Genomic DNA, 19,283 nt, shown 5'->3' with positions numbered 1-19,283 from the left:
TGGGAGATGTGTGAATGTTTTGGTGGGTGGTAGAGGAGTCTGGATGTGGCCTTTTTGTAAGGCTTGCAAGGGTGTTGTTGGGGGGAGTCCAGTGAGGAGAGGTCACACGGTGTGGTCACTCTAAATGGAGAGCTGCACGCCCAGCCCACAGCCCACCACAGGGTCTTTCATTTCAAGGCACACATGTACATACAACGTAAGAATAGACTATGAAGTTCCCGTGGACTCCAGTTTAGGCACCACCGCTTATTTCCTTAAGACCTGATAAATCAGGAGGCCCCCAGACCCCCTAGAACATCCGGATAAGTGAATGGTGATGCCAGTGGCTGGCAGCTCTTCACAGGGGGAGAGAGAGTGGAGAGAGAGAGAGAGGCTCCAAGGCTCAGGGAGGAAAGCACACAATGTGTGTGTGTGTGGGGGGGGGGCTCTATGGAACTAAGACACAGAGACCAGGGGCAGTGGGGGTGGGATGGAAAAGCGACTGCAGGCAGCATGGTTGACATTGTGCGGCACAGCAAAGTGGCAGCACTTGGGAGTTTAGGATGGCATGTACGTGCCAAGGCCCTGAGTGGTGTAGTATGTGCCCCTTTAAGTGTTCGTGACGCAAGAGGTCACGGGACTAAAGAAATAAAAGCAGGTGCCCTGTGCTACGCAGGTGCCCTGTGCCATGCTCCATCTTGGACAGAACGAGTGCTTCGACGGAGGTGCAGAAGTCGTCGGGAAGAAGGATGCGTCCGATCTTTCATAGGAGGTGTAGTTGTAGGTTGCATGTTTTGGTGACAGAGAATGCGGTGTGTGAAGGAGAGGTGTGGATTGATGATGAAGCCAAAGGATTGGACCGGTGTGGAGAGGAATATGTGTGGGATGTCTGTGGCAAGTTCCAGGGGGTGAGGCCGGTTTGGTGCCTGGGTAGAGGACAAGGAATTACTTTTTGGAATGGTTGAGCATCAGGAAGGGGGTGGTCAGGCAGTTGGTGATGGTGGAGAAACAGCTTTTGAGGATGTGGAGTTGTGAGGGGGGATGACATTTTGAGGGATATTTACGTGTCATCTGCGTATTGGTGTAAATGGACATTGTATTTGCTAAGAGTCTGTCTGATGGATTTTTCACATAGGTTGAGGAGGAGTGGAGACCGGGAGGAGTGTTGCAGGACCCCGAATTTGACCAGGGGTGAGGATTCATGGATAACTGGACATGGAGACAAAGTGTGTCCTTTCAGTGAGGCAGGAGGTGAACCAGTCGAGGAAGGTGCCCGAGAGTTTCCTCCTGTGGTACTGTCTGTTGAGGAGGTATTACCCAAATTGACCTTTTACAATTGATCTTTTGCACAATTGACTTAATTATAGTGGTCCTAATTGACCTTCTGCACAATTGACCTTTCTATTATTTTAGTTATTTAGTTAGTTATTTTATATATGTATTGGGTTGGTTTTGGATTATAAATAATAAAAGGGGATTGTGTAGGGGGGGTTTGGATTGGGTGGGAGGTTGCAGGGGTTTCCCCCTGCATATATGTCCTAATTGACCTTCTAAATTAGGTCAATTCTCCCTAGGTCAATTGTGAAAAGGTCAATTAGTATACAACTGTTGAGGAGAATGATGTGGTCGCTGCTGTCGACGGCAACAGAGAGGTCGAGGAGTATGAGTCGTGCTGTCTGTCATTTGTCAGTAATGTTGTGGGGGGTCATTGAGGAAGTGAAGTGTAGCTGTCTCTGTGCTGTGACCAGGTTGAAAGCAAGATTTGAAGGGGTTGAGGAGGTTGTTTGGGATGATGTGCTATAGCAGTTTGGTAGTGACGAAAAGTTGCATGGTTCTGGGGAGGTATGCCAGGATTGTAATGGGGCGGTAGTTTTTGGCGAGTGTGGTGTTCGGGAGATGGATTTTTGAGGATGGGTATGATTTGTCCGGTTTTAAATGCAGAGGGAATAGTGCCATGGGAGAGGCAGGAGGTGATGTTGAGCCAGTGCGGTGTGAGCGTGGTGATCCAATTGGATGCAGCTTGTGGGGAGCAGGCATCATCCAGGAAGTGTGCAGGTTTTGTTTTGGTAGTGAGGGTGATAAGTGTGTCTATGTCGGTGGCGTGGAAGGTGTGCCATGTGTTGGAATATTTAGTGGGGTGTGGGAGTGAGAGCAGAGGGGTTGCATACTTCAGTGGACGGTCTGGAGGGTAGTTTGGAGAGGGATTTGACAATGTTGAATAGTTTCTGTGTGACTGATGGGGAATTGGTAGTGGGTGGCTTTGGCATTGTGTTTGGCTGTTTGTGTATTGGTTGCAGCAGTGTCTGAGGGATAACGTGGTGGCGGGGCATGGGTTCTTCAGCCAGGCTGTTTCTACATGTTTGGCTTCTTGCTTGATAGAGAGGAGGGAAGTGCTGAACCAGGGTTTTTGCTGGTAGTTGGAGTGTTTTTGTGATTTGAAGGGGCAATTTTGTCACGAGGTTGTGCTATGTCATAATTGTTGAAGAGAAGGGAGGGATGTGCGTGTCTGTGTCTGAAGGAGAGGGTGGTATGCGTTGTGCTAAGCCATTGCCTTCAATCTGCTTGGTTTGTCTGGCTGGGGGCAAGGGGAATCTGTGGCCGTGGGGGTGTTGGGGGATGGAGGGAGCATGAAGGGGATTACAAAGTGGTCCGACCATAACACCCACATTCAATTTTCCACCAAGACCTGATTCTTGCATGAAATCAAACGGTCTAGCTGCGTGCGTGGGGTAGCTGATTGGTTGTGTGAGGTAATCCTCAGGCCTAAATACTCCCATTTGACCAATCCACGTGATCCGCCGGCTCGAGTTCAGGGTCCTGCTCAAAATGGAGGTCACAAACCCAATCCCTCTCAATAATAGTGCTCGATGCATTCTATCGCAAAATGACACCGGGCCACCCCTACTGCAACAAATGGCAACATTCAGAATATTAGCCAACAACACAGCGGGGTGGGGGGGGGCGCAGTGTGTTAAGCACAGGAAAGAACTGTTTGTGCTTTTATAAGCAACAGTCAGTCTTGTAAAGACTTTTTATTGATTTATACATTCTTAATGGCACCCGGGCAGCCAATCGAGTTGCTCCGAATCCGGGCTTAATCTAACAATGTTAGCCTGGTTTCAAAGCAAGCTTGTGTGCTGCTCACACTTGGCTCCAACGTACCTGCTGGTTTTGTAGCACCGCCACACTGCTCCTCACAAGCTCCCATATGCCATGGAAATGGACTACGGCTTTCACAAGAGGCAGGACTCGCAACATTTGCTGCCAGTACTTGCACCATCACCCGCATTCGGGGCCTTCGGTTCCCTGAGGTTAACCTAGGCATCGGGCCATTATCCGCAGTTTCGGCATGCAGCCGCCACAGGTTATATTACCTCCTTAAGATGGATCGCAATTGTGTTTGACTAGTTTTCAATATCCCCTGGTCCCCTTCCTTGGGCAGATCCATCTGTCCTCATTTTCATTTTTCTAAGGACTGGTCAATGCCCATTTTGGATGCAAGACCCAAAGCACCATTGTCCTACTGAGGCTTTGATGATTTAAGGCAGATGTCTAAAACCATATGTAACCCCTTTTACTTTTGGCTATAAGGTGGCACGTTTTTAGCCAAAACTAATGCACTGGAGTACAGCTAGGGATAAATGGCATAAGAGAAGGGACGCTAAGTGTGTAGGTGTTAGGTTATTTACCCAACCATTGACTGCCCATGGCCATGCTAATCCCTATGGCCATTCAGCTAATGGTTTAATTTGAGCTGTAAACCTACTACTGGTGCAATACAAATGTCTTTACCAGGTCTGCTTTGAGCTACTTGATTTATGAGCACCAAGCATGTCCTTCACTGACGTCCTGTTAAAAACGAGCATTGCCGGGGGCGTGGCCAGCCGAGGAAACCATTGGATGCCTCCTCAGTGTGCTCCGTGACTCCTGTCCCTTCCTAAGGCCCCTAAACCCCCGAAAAAGTTTAACCTGACCTAAGCAATATCCCTGCGGGCATCAGAAGATTGTGGGAGCAGATGGTGTAATTTGGGCGAACATCAGAGCCCATACGACGGAGCAATTCGAAGTTAAAAAACCCAACGCTCTCGGGCAAAATGGCGGACGGGATCGGGAGATCTCCCCGTGGCACCTACAAACGCTGCTGCTACCTGTAAACAAGGACTTGGGTGTAAGGTGAATTCGGCCAAACAAGCTCCCAAAGGCGCCAGGATACCCGCCTCTGAATTGCCCTGATCGGATCGTAAAACTCCAATGCTGGACCGGAGGCAGAGGTGCCGCATTGTACGCGCCTTCCCGCCCCCACGGATCATCCTCACACCGTCCAATCTGGAGGAGTGTCCCCAGCCGGGGAGCGGGTAAGGAGGATGTGTGGATGGTGACAGCCGGTGGGATGACAGCCATAGCTGCAATACTCAGGATACACTATGCGGCCGCCTGCCTGCCCGGTGTGGACCCCGGCCCGTCTCAAGGGGCGGGCAGAGGCGCGCAGACATTGGCGAGGTGTGCAACACCCGAGCGGTCTGGCGCTGCTGGAGGGACCCAGGGCGCCGGCCGCCACCTAATATATATACGGATATTACAGAGTGAAGCCTCCTTTCGCCCCCCAGGCCTCGCGGGTTGCCTCCCTACCTGGATTGGGGGTGCGGCTCTAGCTGGGAAGTGTGTGGAACGACGGGGAGGGGAGGCAAGATAGAGTGAAGAGGAGAACAGTGAATACGTTGCTCAGGATTCATTTGGGGGCCACCTGTGATCCTGGCACGGGACTCGACCACCCAGTATAACGCAGGGCGGTCATTAAGAGGCTGCGCCATTGGCACAAAACAAAGTGGCCTACACGCGCATACACTCCGGCGAGGGCCCAAAGCGATGGGCGCTGACTGAGGTACGTGGGGGTGGCCGGGCATCAGCGCAGCATGAGGCATACATATGCCAACCTTTGAGGCGCCAATGAAGGGGAGAGAAGAGTGAACAACTGGCGGTGCAACATATCGGCATAAAGGAGTGGGCTGGTACAGGCATCAAGGGGAAGGATGCTGCAGCTGGCCTAGGGTTGCCTCACGACGTCTGGGAAACATCGCCGGGTTCCACGGGAATGCGCAGCAGGCGAAGGGCAAAATCAGGGCGACCACTGATCTGCAGTGCTCCACCGCCTCTCTGTAATGGGACTTACAAGAATGTGGACTATTAAATGAAGTAGATCTTAAGCAGCTAGACACAAACAGGAATGGGTGGCAGGAGCTTACGGAGGGGGAAGGAATATACCCCGGAGGCACACAACCCAAAAGGGGCGAAGGAGGAGGAGGGGTGGACCCATCGGGCTAAAACCAAAAGTGAAGAATAAAACCCAGTCTACAGCACAAATGCAGCATAGATGAGGAGCTATACTTGGTCCCGCAGAGGACTACCCTAGGTGGTCGGTAGGGGAGAAACCCGTCCAGGGGGCAATAGTGGCAAACAACATCAACCCAGGCTCAATAAATCTAATCCGGGACAACAAGCTGGAATACTTCCTTACATCAAATATTGTCCAACATGTCCAAACAAGCAACGAAAGCAAAGGGCCAGGGCTCTGGCGATGTCAAGGCTCTGATGCAGACTGCAGAAAGTCAGAAACCCAACCAAATGCAAGCAATGGCCCAGGTACATACCCCTCCCCCGGAGAGGTCAGGAAACTTCAAAGACCCACCTATCCGAAAATCGCATCTACTAGAAATGCTACAAGAAAGACATTAAAGACAGCGCAAGTAACCTAGCCAAATCCATCTCTGATCTCAACAAAGGAGTCCTGGTGGTTGAAAAAAGGATCGATGAGGTTGAAACAGTGGTAACGGAACAAGGCCACGAACACAACATCTTGGCGAACAGAGTGCACGAGCTGGAACAGAAAATGGAGCTCATGCAGAATAAACAGGAAGATGCTGAAAACAGATCTAGACGAAATAACATTCGGATTCGTGGAATCCCGAAGTCTATAATGGACTCTGACCTACAACAATATGCGATAGATCTGTTTCGACACATCCTGGACACAGGAGAGAACAAAGAAATCACTCTAGACCGGATGCACAGGATTTACTCTGCATATTAGCTCAACGAGAATCTAACTCCCGATGTACTAGCCCGGATACATCTGTTTCAACTGAAAGAGGATATCATGCGGGCTGCTCGTAAGAAGGAACCTATTGGCTTCTGATCTACATCAATCCAGCTGTTTCAAGATTTAGCCCAAAACTACACTCACCAGGAGAAAACGGCTGAGGGGAGTCACGGACTGGTTGAGAGCCAGGGATGTGCGATACCGATGGGGATACCCGACATGACTTCGTTTTGAATGGAAAGGTCAGAGGTTCACTATGCCCCAGGAGGAAGACATGCAGTGGTCGAAGTGAGTGGGAGCGGTTGGGAGCGGTGCTCCTCTACTTTTTTAAATTAAGTTTTACTGTTCCTATACTTTTAATTTAAAAAGAAACCGTTGCAGAATGGTTTCATTTTAAAATAAGTGTAGGAAGAAGTTGAAACTTGCACTTTCAGTGCACTGCACTGAACATTCCCTTAAACAGCAGGTGCATGTTTTTTGGGGTTTAAATTGTGTGTGGGAGGGTGCATGGTGATGGGGTTTGTGGGGAGTGGGTGCAGGCCAGCAGGGAACATAGTTCCACTACTTCTTTTCGTACACTTCGACCACTGAAGACATGGCAGAGCTCATGCAGGAGGAGGAAGGAGGCGACTCCGACCGATAAGGAGGGAGCCCGGTCCCGAAATGAAGAGAAGGAAGGTGGACCTGAAAGAGACCAGTAGAGACTAGGATGTCCTCGTCCACGAGGGCGCAACAAAGAACCCAAACCCACAGACCCCACCTGAACAAGTGCTGAATGCCTGGAAGACTGGGACAAGCTCATCAGAATTGGTAAAAGGGGTCGAAAGTAATGAAAAGGGAGAGGCCTAAATCTGGAGCGTAACCTCAGGGGAGGTTGGGCACATAAGAAACAATCATAATAGCCATTGGGGGAAGGAAGTGGGGGGGGAGGGGGGAGATTGGATCCCAAATCTCCCGGGTGAATAATGAACCCAGTGATTCACTGTGACGACACCACGGTGAGAACGTTATGGGGGAAGTTCAAATTTAAGAGTTGGGGGGGGGGGGTGGGGGGAGGGAGGGAGGGAGTTACATTTTCTGGGGTGAAGAGTTACATGGCACATACACAACATCTAAAAGAGTTCACGGGCTGGAATGCATTGAGGGGGACAAGTGTCTAAAGTACAATAATGACTGATTTAACATTTGTTTCGTTAAATGTTCAGGGGCTCCACTCCCCAATCAAGCGAAAATCTATGATAACTAGGTTGAGAAATATGCATGCTTCGGTGGTATGGTTGCAAGAAAACACACTCATAGAGCCTTCCCCGTGCAGTATCTAGCCTCCAGCTGGACTAAAAAGCGGGGAGTGGGCATCTTATTGGCAAACGGTATCCGTTTCGAGAAACGATTTATAAAGAAAGACCCGGAAGACCGCTATTTGATATTGGGGGGGGGAACTGATGGGACAACTGGTTACGTTGATCACAATTTATGCCCCTAATGTGAAACAGGACCACTTCCTACTGAGTCTACTGCCCAAAATTGCACAATGGGGAATAGGACAAATTTTGATTGGAGTCGATTTTAACGGGGTGATGGACGCCGTAATGGACAAAACTCTCCCAGCCACCCCCATTGACCACACATTTAGACAAGCCCTGGCTAAATTTTTAAGGGAACTAGACCGATTAGAAACATGGCGATTCTTTAACCCACGAGATAGGGCATACACCCACTATTCAGCAGTACACAGGGGTCATTCCCGTATCGACATGGTCCTTATCTCAGAAACAATGGTCCCGCAAGTCACAGGCCTAGAAATTGGAGTGTGAAGCCTATCGGACCACGCTCCGGTACTCCTGAAACTAGAACCAAGCCATCCACAGCAGCAACCCCACAAACCATGGCGATTAAATGAGATAATAGTGAAAGTCCTAATGGTAAGAATAGGCATAGAGCATGCCTTTTAGAACTACGTTCGGGAAGATGTGACACCGGGAGTTGATTGGTCGATCATCTGGGATGCCAGCAAAGCGGTAGTAAGGGGGGAGTTTATCGCGCAGACATCAAATTATATCAAGAGTCGTGAGAGGGTGAGGCGGGACATGGAAGCCAACGTATCCAGGGCTGAGGTGGAATGTAAAGATGGAGGCTCACAGAAAGGGTCAGGGCGGTCCTAGAAACCCACTTAGCAGATGACGCAGCACGCCTTCTGGTACAAACAAAACAATTTTACCATGTAAATGGGGGTAAGGCTAACCGATTCCTTGCTGCTAAACTGAGGCAACAGAAGCTCCGGAATCGTATAATTCAACTCCAAAATGAAGATGGGGATCTAGTGAGGGGGGGGGAAGAAATAGAAGAGGCCATTCTCTCATATTACACCAATAACCTGAAAGGGGGAAATCTGGAAGGGGAGGCACAAATAGCATTCCTAAACCAGATAGCACTACCGCAAATTACCGATACAGACAGCCAAAGGCTGGAAGCTCCCATAACGGAGGAAGAAGTGGGGGAGGCGATGGGTGCACTTAAAAGGACACAAAACCCCAGGCCCAGATGGGTTAAGCAATGCGTACTACAAAACATTTAAGACCATCTTAATAGGACCCCTACCAAAACTGTTTAACTTAATTAAGGACACAGGGCGAGTCTCCGGAGACATGAGCCCCGCGATTACAGTGCTATTGTTGAAACCAGATAGGGACCCAACGGACTGTGCGAGTTATCGCCCTATCTCCTTATTAAACGGGGATGCAAAAATCTATTCCATGGTATTGGCCTGGAGGTTGGCAGTGATACTTCCGGAGATAATTCACTCAGATCAGGCGTGCTTTGTGAAGGGGCGGCACACCTACGACAATATCCGCAGAGCCATAGACACAATAGACTGGGGACGAAGGACGGGCCAGAGGTTCTCGGTGGTGGCACTGCACGCCTCCAGAGCCTTTGATAGCTTACACTGGGGATTTCTACGGCTAACCTTGGAAAGAGTTGGGTGTGGACCGGTCTTCACTCTCATGGTAATGGCCAATTTTGCACATCCATCCACACGATTAATGATCAATGGGTGACTTACAGAGAGTATCCCCATTCAGAAGGGCACAAGGCGTGGGTGTCCGTTGTCACCTCTGATCTTTGCTATGGCTATGGAGCCATTTGCATGTAGAGCTCGTAACAATCCGGGAATCAAGGGGGTTGAAGCGGGTGCTGGGGGACCTCCAGAAGGTGGCTCTTTACGCGGATGATGTTCTTCTGTTTCTGAAGGACACCGAGAACTCCCTACCAGCGGCCATATCATTATTAGAGGAATTTGCGAAGGTCTCAGGATTTCATATTAATAACCCCAAGTCCAAAGCTCTTAACATTACCGAAAGGGCAGAACAAATCTTGGAGTGGGAGAACCAATACCCCCTGAAGTGGGAACACAAATCGGTAAAATACCTGGGAATACAACTGACCCCCAGATATGACAGACTATATGGGGCTAACATCCCGGACCTTCTGGAAACATTAGCAAGGGACCTAAAACGCTGGGAGTTGCAGGAGCTGTCTTGGCTGGCATGGATTATAGCGGTTAAAATGACCCTACTTCCTAAATTCTTGTATGTAGTAGGCGCCCTCCCAATACGTATCCCAGGCCGGGCCATCCAAACATTACAGAAGGAAGTGATGACCTTTATCTGGGGGGGGGGGAGAAACCAAGAATTCCCAAAAAAGTACTATTCAGACCACAAGCCCTGGGGGACTGGGAGTCCCAGAATTTCGTAGGTACCAGTGGGCAGCACAGATAGCACTGATGCTACAATGGTCATCTGGGGAAGGTCGAAATCAATGTGTAAAATTAGAAAGTGAAGCAACCAAGACACCCCTCAGGAATTTAGGCTTCCTCGCCACACGACATAGAGATAAAGGCGGTACACTGCTAGAATCAACTAAAGCTACCCTATGGTACTGGGATCAAGCACTGAGAAATAGAAAGCTAAAAGTGGGGGGAGGACCTCTCACACCGGTTACCTATAACCCGGACTTCACCGCAGGGATGCAAGCCAATTTTTGGGTAAATTGGGGGGGGCAGGGAACGAAACATGGTATTGAAAGATCTCTATACAGAGGGGGCACCCTTAACATTTGAAGGCTATAAGGCAAAGTTTAATATACGGGAGCAATTTCACTATATCCAGTTTAGGCATTGGGCTTCAAATGCAAGGTTAAGGGAAGGGGCAGCTAGGGACCCAATAGGATTGGAGCTAACAGTACAAGAGGGCCAACCTGATAACAAAATATCCAGACTGTATCATCTAATGGGCGTGATGGACCCTGATGAGAACCTCTCATACATGCAGGGATGAGAGACAGATGTGGGGAGACCAATCTCTGAGGAAACTTGGGGCCGCATAGAACTGCTAAGAGCTCTAAATGTGCTTCAATCAAGGAAGCAGCGTACAAACTTCGCTTACGATGGTATATGATACCCGTACGTATGCACGCCATTAATCCAGAATATCCTGCATCCTGCTGGAGAAACTGTGGGCAACCTGGGGATCTCATCCACATGTGGTGGTCCTGCCCATTGGCAGAGATCTACTGGAAGGAGATCTTAAGTCATATTAAAGAAATAACAGGGGCGGATCTTCCCTTCGACCCGCTTGTTGTGCTCCTGGGAGAGGCAGTCGAAGGATGTTACGCAAACTCAGGGCCCATGGCTACGCTTATCATTAACATATTGAGTGCGGCCAGAATTATCGTGGCGCAAGCGTGGAAGACAAAGCAAGGACCAATAGTAGCCATGTGGTGGGTGAGGTTGTGGGGAGTAATGGCCATGGAGAAGGTGACGGCAATAGCCCACGGCTCCTACTCAAAATATCTGAACACTTGGCTGACACTACACACGTTGACAGACGATAAAGAACAGATGTATTTCAAACCTAGGCTGCTCCGTGCAATATCTGTCATCTGATAAGAACTTTGAGCTGGAAGAGCGATCCAATGCGCTGAACTCTTGGAACAAGAACAGTGCAATTCTTCACCCAAATGTTGGGGGGGGGGGGGTATGTTCGGGGGGAGGAGGGGGTAGTTTGACAATTTATTACACATGAGCAAAAGAATTGAACTGACCTGAATTGCCACGATGGGGCAGGAAAGGGTTGGCATGAGCAAAACAACTACTGTTTGTTATCTACTGTTTATTGATGCATACATGCCTATGAAATATGCTTTTGGAAAATTAAATAAAATTGGTTTTAAAAAAAAACAAGCATTGACAAAGCCAACTATTTTGGCTTGTGCATAGATATTTGATAGGCATTATTCAGGGACTGCCATCATATGCCCAGGAACTGCACCATTTTCAAGCTGCTGCCTTTAATGGCTCGTTAGTAGCATTAAGGCAATGCCTGCCACATCACATAGCTTTGCTATGCCTACAGATAAGCCAAAACTGTTGGCATTGCCAATGCTTGTTTCATAATACTTTTCAAGCTTCCTCTGGGAATCGGGAAGAGTCTTGGTGCTACCTACCAAGAAAGGGTTACTTCCGTTTACATGAACCACATGGTATAGAATGAGATGTGGCAAAAACAAACGGCTGGAAGGTTTATAATGAATCCTAACCTCTGGCGTTGCTCTGGGCAACCCTCCTGACTATCGTTCTTCGCCATTCCAAGCCATTACAAAAGGGGAAAGACCATATGCAAATCAGGCTTGGTCCCACCCCAAAAGGGGCAATCCTGCCGAACTGCTAGGTCACATCCCTTCTGCACGAAACCATAAGCATCCCCAAACATGTTTCGGCCTTGTTGGGCCTCCTCAGTGAGGAGTAGCTTGGGTCTCTAGGCCCAGCAGGCACAGAACCCAAGCCTAGGCATACCCATCCCACTTGGGGTGACGAAGATAAAACAAAGAGGTGATGGCTGGAAGGTTTGGAAAGAATCCTAAACTCTGGCATTGCGCTGGGCAACCGTCCAGACCGTTGCTCTTCACCTGACAAGCCATTACACAAGGGGAAAGACCATATACAAATCAGGCTTGGCCCCACCCTAAAAGGGGAAGTCCTGCCCGAACTGCTTGGTCACATCCCCCGTCAAGCGGAACGTGAAGGGGCGCTTCCATGCTTTCTCCCTCTCCTCATTTGCTCACCATGGCAACAGCAGGAACTTCGAGAGTGGCCACCTCAGAGTTCCCACGCAGAAGTACATACCCAGCGCTTGGACGCCTGGGGCCTTTCCCTCTATGAACGTCTTCCAGAACCTTCAACCAGGCATTATGGTCTTGTTAACCCTCCCCTTGCCCAGGTGGGGTGAGAAATCTAGGGTGGGGGCTGTACCAAGGGGATGTGGCCTAAATGATGGGCGTGGCCTGAAGTGTCCCCAACATGGGACAATAAAAAAGAAAAGTGGCCTTCCTCACAGTCGGTTTACATTTGTATTGTCCAATCCTCGGGATCCGGTCCAGAACCATGCCGTGGCAAACCAGTGTCACATTGTACTGTGCTATTTCATAGGTGCTCATTTTCTTTTGTTTCATTTAATAGATGAAACAAAAGAAATCTAGCATCTCAGAAATAGCTCAGGCTGAAGTGACGCCGACTTGTCACCAGCAGGACTTGGTTTCGAAACCCCAACGGGGCACAATAAAAAATGTCCTGTGCTGGTGAATTGTACCAGAGCCCTGCTACTGGCAAACCAGTGTTTCATCACACTGTGCTATTTCATAGGTGCTCAATTTCTTTTGTTTTATTTAATAGACTGCTTGACACATAGAGCCTTTTAGGGACTTTGGCAGTCGATTGAATGAAACAAAAGAAATCCAGCATCTACGAAATAGCACAGTAACTGTGCTGTTTAGTCAGTGATGCATTTTTTATTCAATAGATTGCTTGTGCCATTCTATTGAATGAAGCAACAAATATCCAACACCTACAGAATAGCACAGTGCAAGCTGACACTGGTTTATCTGCCGTGCTGGGGTTCAAACCCCAGCACGGAAGGGAAAAAAAGAAAGAAAAAAGTGGCTGTTGCTGTAGTGTTAGCCCCAGCAATGCCCCAGCTCGATTTCTCCAGCTAGCCCCAGCCCACTTAAAGCCCTGCCCTTGTCACTGATCCCAAGTCACATCCTTCCTCCAGTCAGGAGGTCAGTGTCATTGCGTCCTGTTCTCTGGCCCCAAAGCCTCACATGGGCACTAACCGGGCTAGTCCCAAAGCAATCACCCTCTTTTGTGGCATCCCATTCAGTACAGTCTCTCATTGTGTGTTCGGAGGGCCTCCCTCCTGAGTTGGGGAGGAGGGGGAGGAGGAAGCCGCAGGAGTATCCAGAAGGGAGATTCAAGCTGGTCTTCATTGGCTCCAGTCGCCTTCGATTCTCCCATCCAAGGTGTCAGTCTCAGCTGACAAATCCTATCATTGGTCCCGCCACCTGTCGCTCTCGTAGCAATGGCCCCTTGCCTTTTAGGTAATCTTGGGGCAAGCATGAAGAATCTATTGCATCATAACAAACGTCCAGAAAGAAATATTAACCCCCTGTCACCCACAGTAGAACTCCCAAGAGTAAACCACGAACACACCCAATATAAAAACAGCCCTTGGCTGGTCCTAAAACCACCAAGGGCTTAGAACTGTATTACACAGCGGAGGAGAAAATGGCGTATGCAGGAAGTGCTGTCAACAGTTCAAGGAACTAAGATTGATGGGGATGATATTTCCCGAGAAGAAAAACAAAGAAAAAGTGTTTCTTTTTCAAAGTTTGAAACTTCTGAAGTGTTAAAGAAGAAGTAGTTGAAGCATAATGCCCACCTCCAGTCTCGACCTATAATTCGGTAGAAGACCGCTGGCGCACTTCCTTGTTTTAGATCACGTGCATTTAATTGGGCATAGTTCGCATTTGTTATATTTGTGTATTGTTGATATTGTTCATTGTGGTTCGTCATTTTGTGCATATAGTTCGTCTATTTACTTGCTAGAAGCAGAAGGTTTGATTGAAACCAAAATTGAATTAATGCATAAAAAAATAATTGAGCGACAAATGTCCACGTGTATTTTCACTTTTTGAATTTAAAGCTGCATCGTCTTGTGTGACGTCTCAAATTTACAGCTCAGTGTTGACTGGTCCCCTCCTCCCACAAGAAGGAAACAATGGGTGGGCGGAGGGGGCGGTCATTAACTCGAGGGTAATCGCTGGTAACGTCAATATCCTGCTCCTCAATATAAAATCAAAAGTCTAACCCTCCAAAATCTGATTTTAAAAACTCTAAAACGCCTCTTGGCGAACAAATATAAAAGCTCTTCAAACTTGGCCGTCCGCAACCTAATCGTAGAACGTAAAATGCTAATAATCTCGAGCTTGGATACCTTGGGGTTTAAGCGCTAGTTCAATCCTATCCCGTTGACTCCAATTGCCAGATCCTGTTGGGCAAGCAATGGGTGTCCGTCCATTAATCACACCCCGAAGCCTTGCCCATGTGTTCATGCCATGCCCCCTTCCTGGCTCTGCCCCGATACTTCACTCCGCGCCTTTGGCTATCAAACAGCACAGCGGCACCAGCTTTAATCTACACGATTGTCCCGTGACGTCATCCATCAGCCAAACCATTCAAAATGTAAATTAAATCTTTGTCCCCCGGCTCTTAAGAGCACTTTGAGACAAACCGTGGCATGTTATGGTTGTCTAACCGCGAAGTCGTGAATTATTTATAGGTTGTAATATTGTTTCACATTTCCCTTTATTGACGTTGCCCCGGGGACCATGTTCCGCTGCATTAGCAAAGAGGCGGCTCAATCCAAATATTTATAGTTTGAAAACCCAAATCCCATTGCTATTTGACTGTTCCGGTACTATTGGCAGCGCGTGATCATGTCGGGCCGCCACCTTCATCACCAGGACATTGAGGAACGTGCACTCATGGTCCTTAGAAGGGACGCGTTCTCTGTCGATCGTAGGCTGAAGCGACCGCTGGACCATTGCCGGCAAGTCTTTATTGTTTATCCCCAGTATTTGGTGCAGTGTAAACGTTGCCCAATGGGCTCATTGAAGGCTGTACAAGTAACGGGCTTAGGTTGATTTCATCGAATACATTTGGTCGAAGGAGAATTCATCGATTTTTGGCAGGCTGATTTTGCTGACTCTGTATGCAAGGTGAGAACCCCCCCCCCCCAGAGCCTCCACTTAATCTTCCTACCTTAATTACTTGCTTAAACCCACCCCCCACATATATGTGCAGCAAAATTCATCAAAAAAAGTGCCACGAATACGCCTTTGACCAAGTTTGCCACGCAGTAATGTGGCCATCTCCAGGCAAAGTAACCTATGAGCTGATCCGGGGTGGGAGAGAAAAAATCGAAAGATAGCAGATGGGGAAATGGGAAAAAATACAGATAAGAACATGAAAGAGCTGAATGAATCCATGATACAGGTGCATTTTGGGAAATGTATTGTACGCAGTCTTGTATAGCGCCCATCTGCCACCGTTGGTGCCTCGCTGCGGGAGGAGAAACAACAGAAATAGAGCAAAGAAGGGGTCAGTCGGAGCGAAACGCAGAGCGGAATGCAGAAAAACACGGCAACGGCAGAAAAGGCTTGCCTCTGGGATTTAAGAACATTATTATCTGCGTGAGTTGTTTATTGTGGTTCCACAAGTACTAAGTTTTGCACAAAAAAAAAGATATTGGCGGGGTCCCTTCATGGTGACCATCAGAGCTATTATTAAGATCAGACACCCCAACTTGATGTAGTTTCTGCAATCAAAGGGCAGCCAATAGGGAGAGGGAAACACAGAGCAGGTGATATCAAATGTATTTATTTATTTTAATTCTTGATAGAGCGCCAAATTGGCTGCAGGCCTCAAGGCGCACACACAAACAAGACAAGACAGACAGTAGAAAACCAGCAGAGCAGCCAGAAACAGAGTGAGCTAAACAGGACTTAAGGAGCAGTGAAGAAGCGGGTCTTCAGTTTCTTTTTGAAGTCAGCCAAGGAGGTGGAGGATTTAAGATGCAAGGGAAGAGGGTTCCACAGGGCTGGAGCGATGACATTGAAATTGGTTTTGCTAAATTTGGCCAGACGAAAGCGAGGCTGGCCCCGCCTGGCTTGTCGCGCCGGGACGTAGCCTTGAATACGTTCTGCAAGATAGCTGGGTGCAGTGGCATTTAAACATAAGTGAGAGAATCTTGAAAGAGGCCCTGAGCCAGTGTAGTTTCTTCCGGGACTCCGTGACGAAGCGCCGGCTTGATGAGCCAAGCAAGGCTCCAAAGGCGCCGTTTTGGGTGACTTGAAGAGCCACGATGCTGGCGGAACATGTACCATCAATAGTCCAGCCTTGAGTTGAAGAGAGCGGAGGCTAGGAGAGACATTGCGAACAAATAAAAAAGTGCGCTGTGAGCAGAGCTGCTTGTTAATCCAACCACATGTGGCGCGAGTTTCCGCCACATGGGTGCGCATAGAGAATTCAGTGTCGATTGTAACCCCAAGCGTCTTTACGCTTTGAGCAACAGGGATGGAAAATTTACAAGTGTCTGTTTCCAGGCAGGCAGAGGAATGGAATGCCGGTCGTAGCAGGGGGAAGACCGAGTCTCCAGCCTCCCTCCATTCTGGGCTGAACTTCTGCACCCCAACAAATACATTCTGTTGTGCACTTCTCTTATCCACTGCAAGCTAGTTCCATCCCGGGGTTGAAAGTGGGCGGAATTACTGTGGGAGAGTAAATAAATGGTGCATTCTAAATAGAATCTGCTCTCTTGCCAATATCACCCATGGCCCAAACTGCCTAGTTCACCTGTTTTTCTATCTGAAATTTCATTTTTTGGGTGGTTTTGCTTCTTGATCATGACGATACCAAACTCTTACACTTCCTACTATTTTGCTTCGCCTGTGGACCTTTCTCCCCCCCCCACCCATGGAAAACACATTGACTGCTGACTGCCAGTGTGAGGCTCCCCCCCCCCACACCCATGGAAAACACATTCACTGCTGACTGCCAGTGTGAGGTTTGGTGGGTCTGAAGCCTCCCCATTGAGGGGAAACTCAGCCAGTCTCTCCAGTAAAAGATGGAGGCCATTGACCATTGTCAATCTATGGCCAGAGGAGAAAGACAGCGCTTTATACTATCCATCGTGCGACCAGCCTTTGGAGGCCACTGCAAGGGCCTATATAGACAGGCGATCTTGTAAACGTTAATAAAGGTTCATGTCCGGTTAAAATAAAACCATGCACACTTGCATAAAAAAATAGGAATTCATTAATTTAAAATCTTACTAAAAAAGCCTAAAATCAATAGCATGCATCCTTTCAACTTAGCATTGAATTTCAAGACAAGTTGTCAAGGTGGGTTTACGTTGGGTTTAAAGCACCTGGACGGAACCGATCGAGGGAGTCCCTCATGTGTGGAAAGAATTCCCTTTAAAACCAATACCTTTTAATTAAAGGGCTCTGCCCATTCCCCAGACACTCCATCATTTCCTGCCTAAGGCCATAAATCTGCACACCCTCTTTTTCAGAATCTTCATCTTCACTCATCACCAAATATACTGCGGCCGGTGTATTGTATCCTCATCTGCTCCCTGTTCTTCGTGCAAGGCGAGATCCGAAATGGATTTCTCTGCCTCCACTTCCTCCGGGATCACCCACAAAACCTCCCTCCCCCTGGCCCCTATTGGTCCGTCCCCGGCTCCCCTCTTCCATTATCCTGGAGACACCCACACGACCCCCCTACCGTATCGTCGCACCCTCTTCTCTAAAGTCAGTGTGCCCCTCTCCCGACCCCAACCTCCCCACTTACCCCTCCACCTCAGCCGCCTTGTGCTTTCATCATGATTACCCATTGGTTATTTCACACACGTTGCGCATGAAACGTCAATGGCAGATTCATGAAAACGCACCGTTGCACGTGCCCATGAACCAGTTCGCTATTGAGCTACATGACTCTTTGAGCTATCGTAAAAAACGGAACCAGATGAGGAATGAGGGTCAGAGGTCTTCAACAAAATGAAGTCTTAGCCCCGCCCCCCAGTCATCGCCTTATACCTTGTGGAGGGAAGTGCCTTTCTGATCCTGGACCTTCTATAGAGGAGTTCTGTAGCCCCGACAGCGGTGTCCATGCCCACTCCAGTCATATCTCGGCAGCGTAGGATGACTTACAGCAGAGTTCTGAAACCCTTGGCTCTCCAGATGTTTAGAATGTTGGCTCCCATAGCCCCTAGCCAGCAAGTCAAAGGTGTGAGATCATAGGAGTCCTAGTCCAAAGCTCTGTAGAGCTACAGGTTGCAGACCAATTACAAAATACTTAACTTCAGGAACTGTTGCCTTGCTTCCACATACTCCTTGACCTCAAGTCCATTCCACAGTGTGCTCGAACCAAACCAGAATTGATCCAAAGGCTGAGATAACAACAGTGATCAATTGTACCCACTTTAGAATAGTGCACCACCATCAACCCTTGCATTGGCATCCCTTCCCCATTGATAAACTCTTCATTTTGTATCGATGTTAATAAAGCATGAATTGTACAAATCCGGCATCAATAGATCTTGGACGCCCCACAGCCGTCTGATATATTAAGCCTGTATAGGCATTCTTTAAGTCCTGGATGGGGTACCCTGCTAACCCAGAATCATCTCCACTCCCGATGTGACCATGGGCAGATCACATGCCACCAGGAGACAGCTAGAAAGGTACGTAGCTCCCCAGGACACAGTGTGGACGGTTACAAAGCCTACGTTAGCTGGAGAGCCAGGAAATTGGGCGGTTGGATTGATACGCCCCAGAATGGTTGCAAAGAGATACATTGTGGATAATCAAAATGTCGGCTCCTTCTCCTATCCTGGCATATTTTGAACCAACAACAGTGAACATTGAAACAACCTGGCTGACGGTGCAACAGCCGTTTTCATACGATGGGAAACTCTTGTTTGGAGGAGAAACTCGGTGGACTGAACAGAGAAGTCCAGTTAAATTGTAACATTTGAAAGTCTCAACATCATGGGCTGAACTGATAGAGGGGGCACTACATTAAGCAGAGAACAAAAAGATTGAACTTGTACAACTGTACTTCTCCACCCTGATGTCGCGGGAGATGGGAGTGAACTGCAGTAACACAGGCAGAATAAATGTGAATAATCGCCGGAGTGGTTCAGACGCGCAGAGGGACTAAATCACCTCCGAAGGATTACCTCATATCTCTAATTTGGAAAGGCCGGCATTGGAGGAACCAACTTGGGTGGTTGATGTAGAAAGCATT

General features: G+C 48.5%; 1 protein-coding gene across 4 annotated transcripts in view; it reads left to right on the top strand.

The window, feature by feature from the left end:
• The window catches only part of ANO6 (anoctamin 6), a 413,050-nt gene that overhangs the window by 66,011 nt on the left and 327,756 nt on the right, over window positions 1–19,283 (top strand). Inside the window, exon 2 of one of the 4 annotated variants that reach the window (XM_069629841.1) lies at window positions 1,115–1,289. The exons of the other annotated variants lie outside the window; for them this stretch is intronic. The gene's annotated coding sequence lies outside the window, so the exon portion shown is untranslated. The remainder of the gene's footprint in view (window positions 1–1,114; window positions 1,290–19,283) is intronic. 4 annotated transcript variants of the gene reach the window in all.

This window comes from Ambystoma mexicanum, chromosome 12, assembly GCF_040938575.1.
Source record: "Ambystoma mexicanum isolate Mex_15411 chromosome 12, UKY_AmexF1_1, whole genome shotgun sequence".
Classification (NCBI taxonomy): domain Eukaryota; kingdom Metazoa; phylum Chordata; class Amphibia; order Caudata; family Ambystomatidae; genus Ambystoma; species Ambystoma mexicanum.
This window is presented reverse-complemented; position numbering and strand designations above follow the sequence as displayed.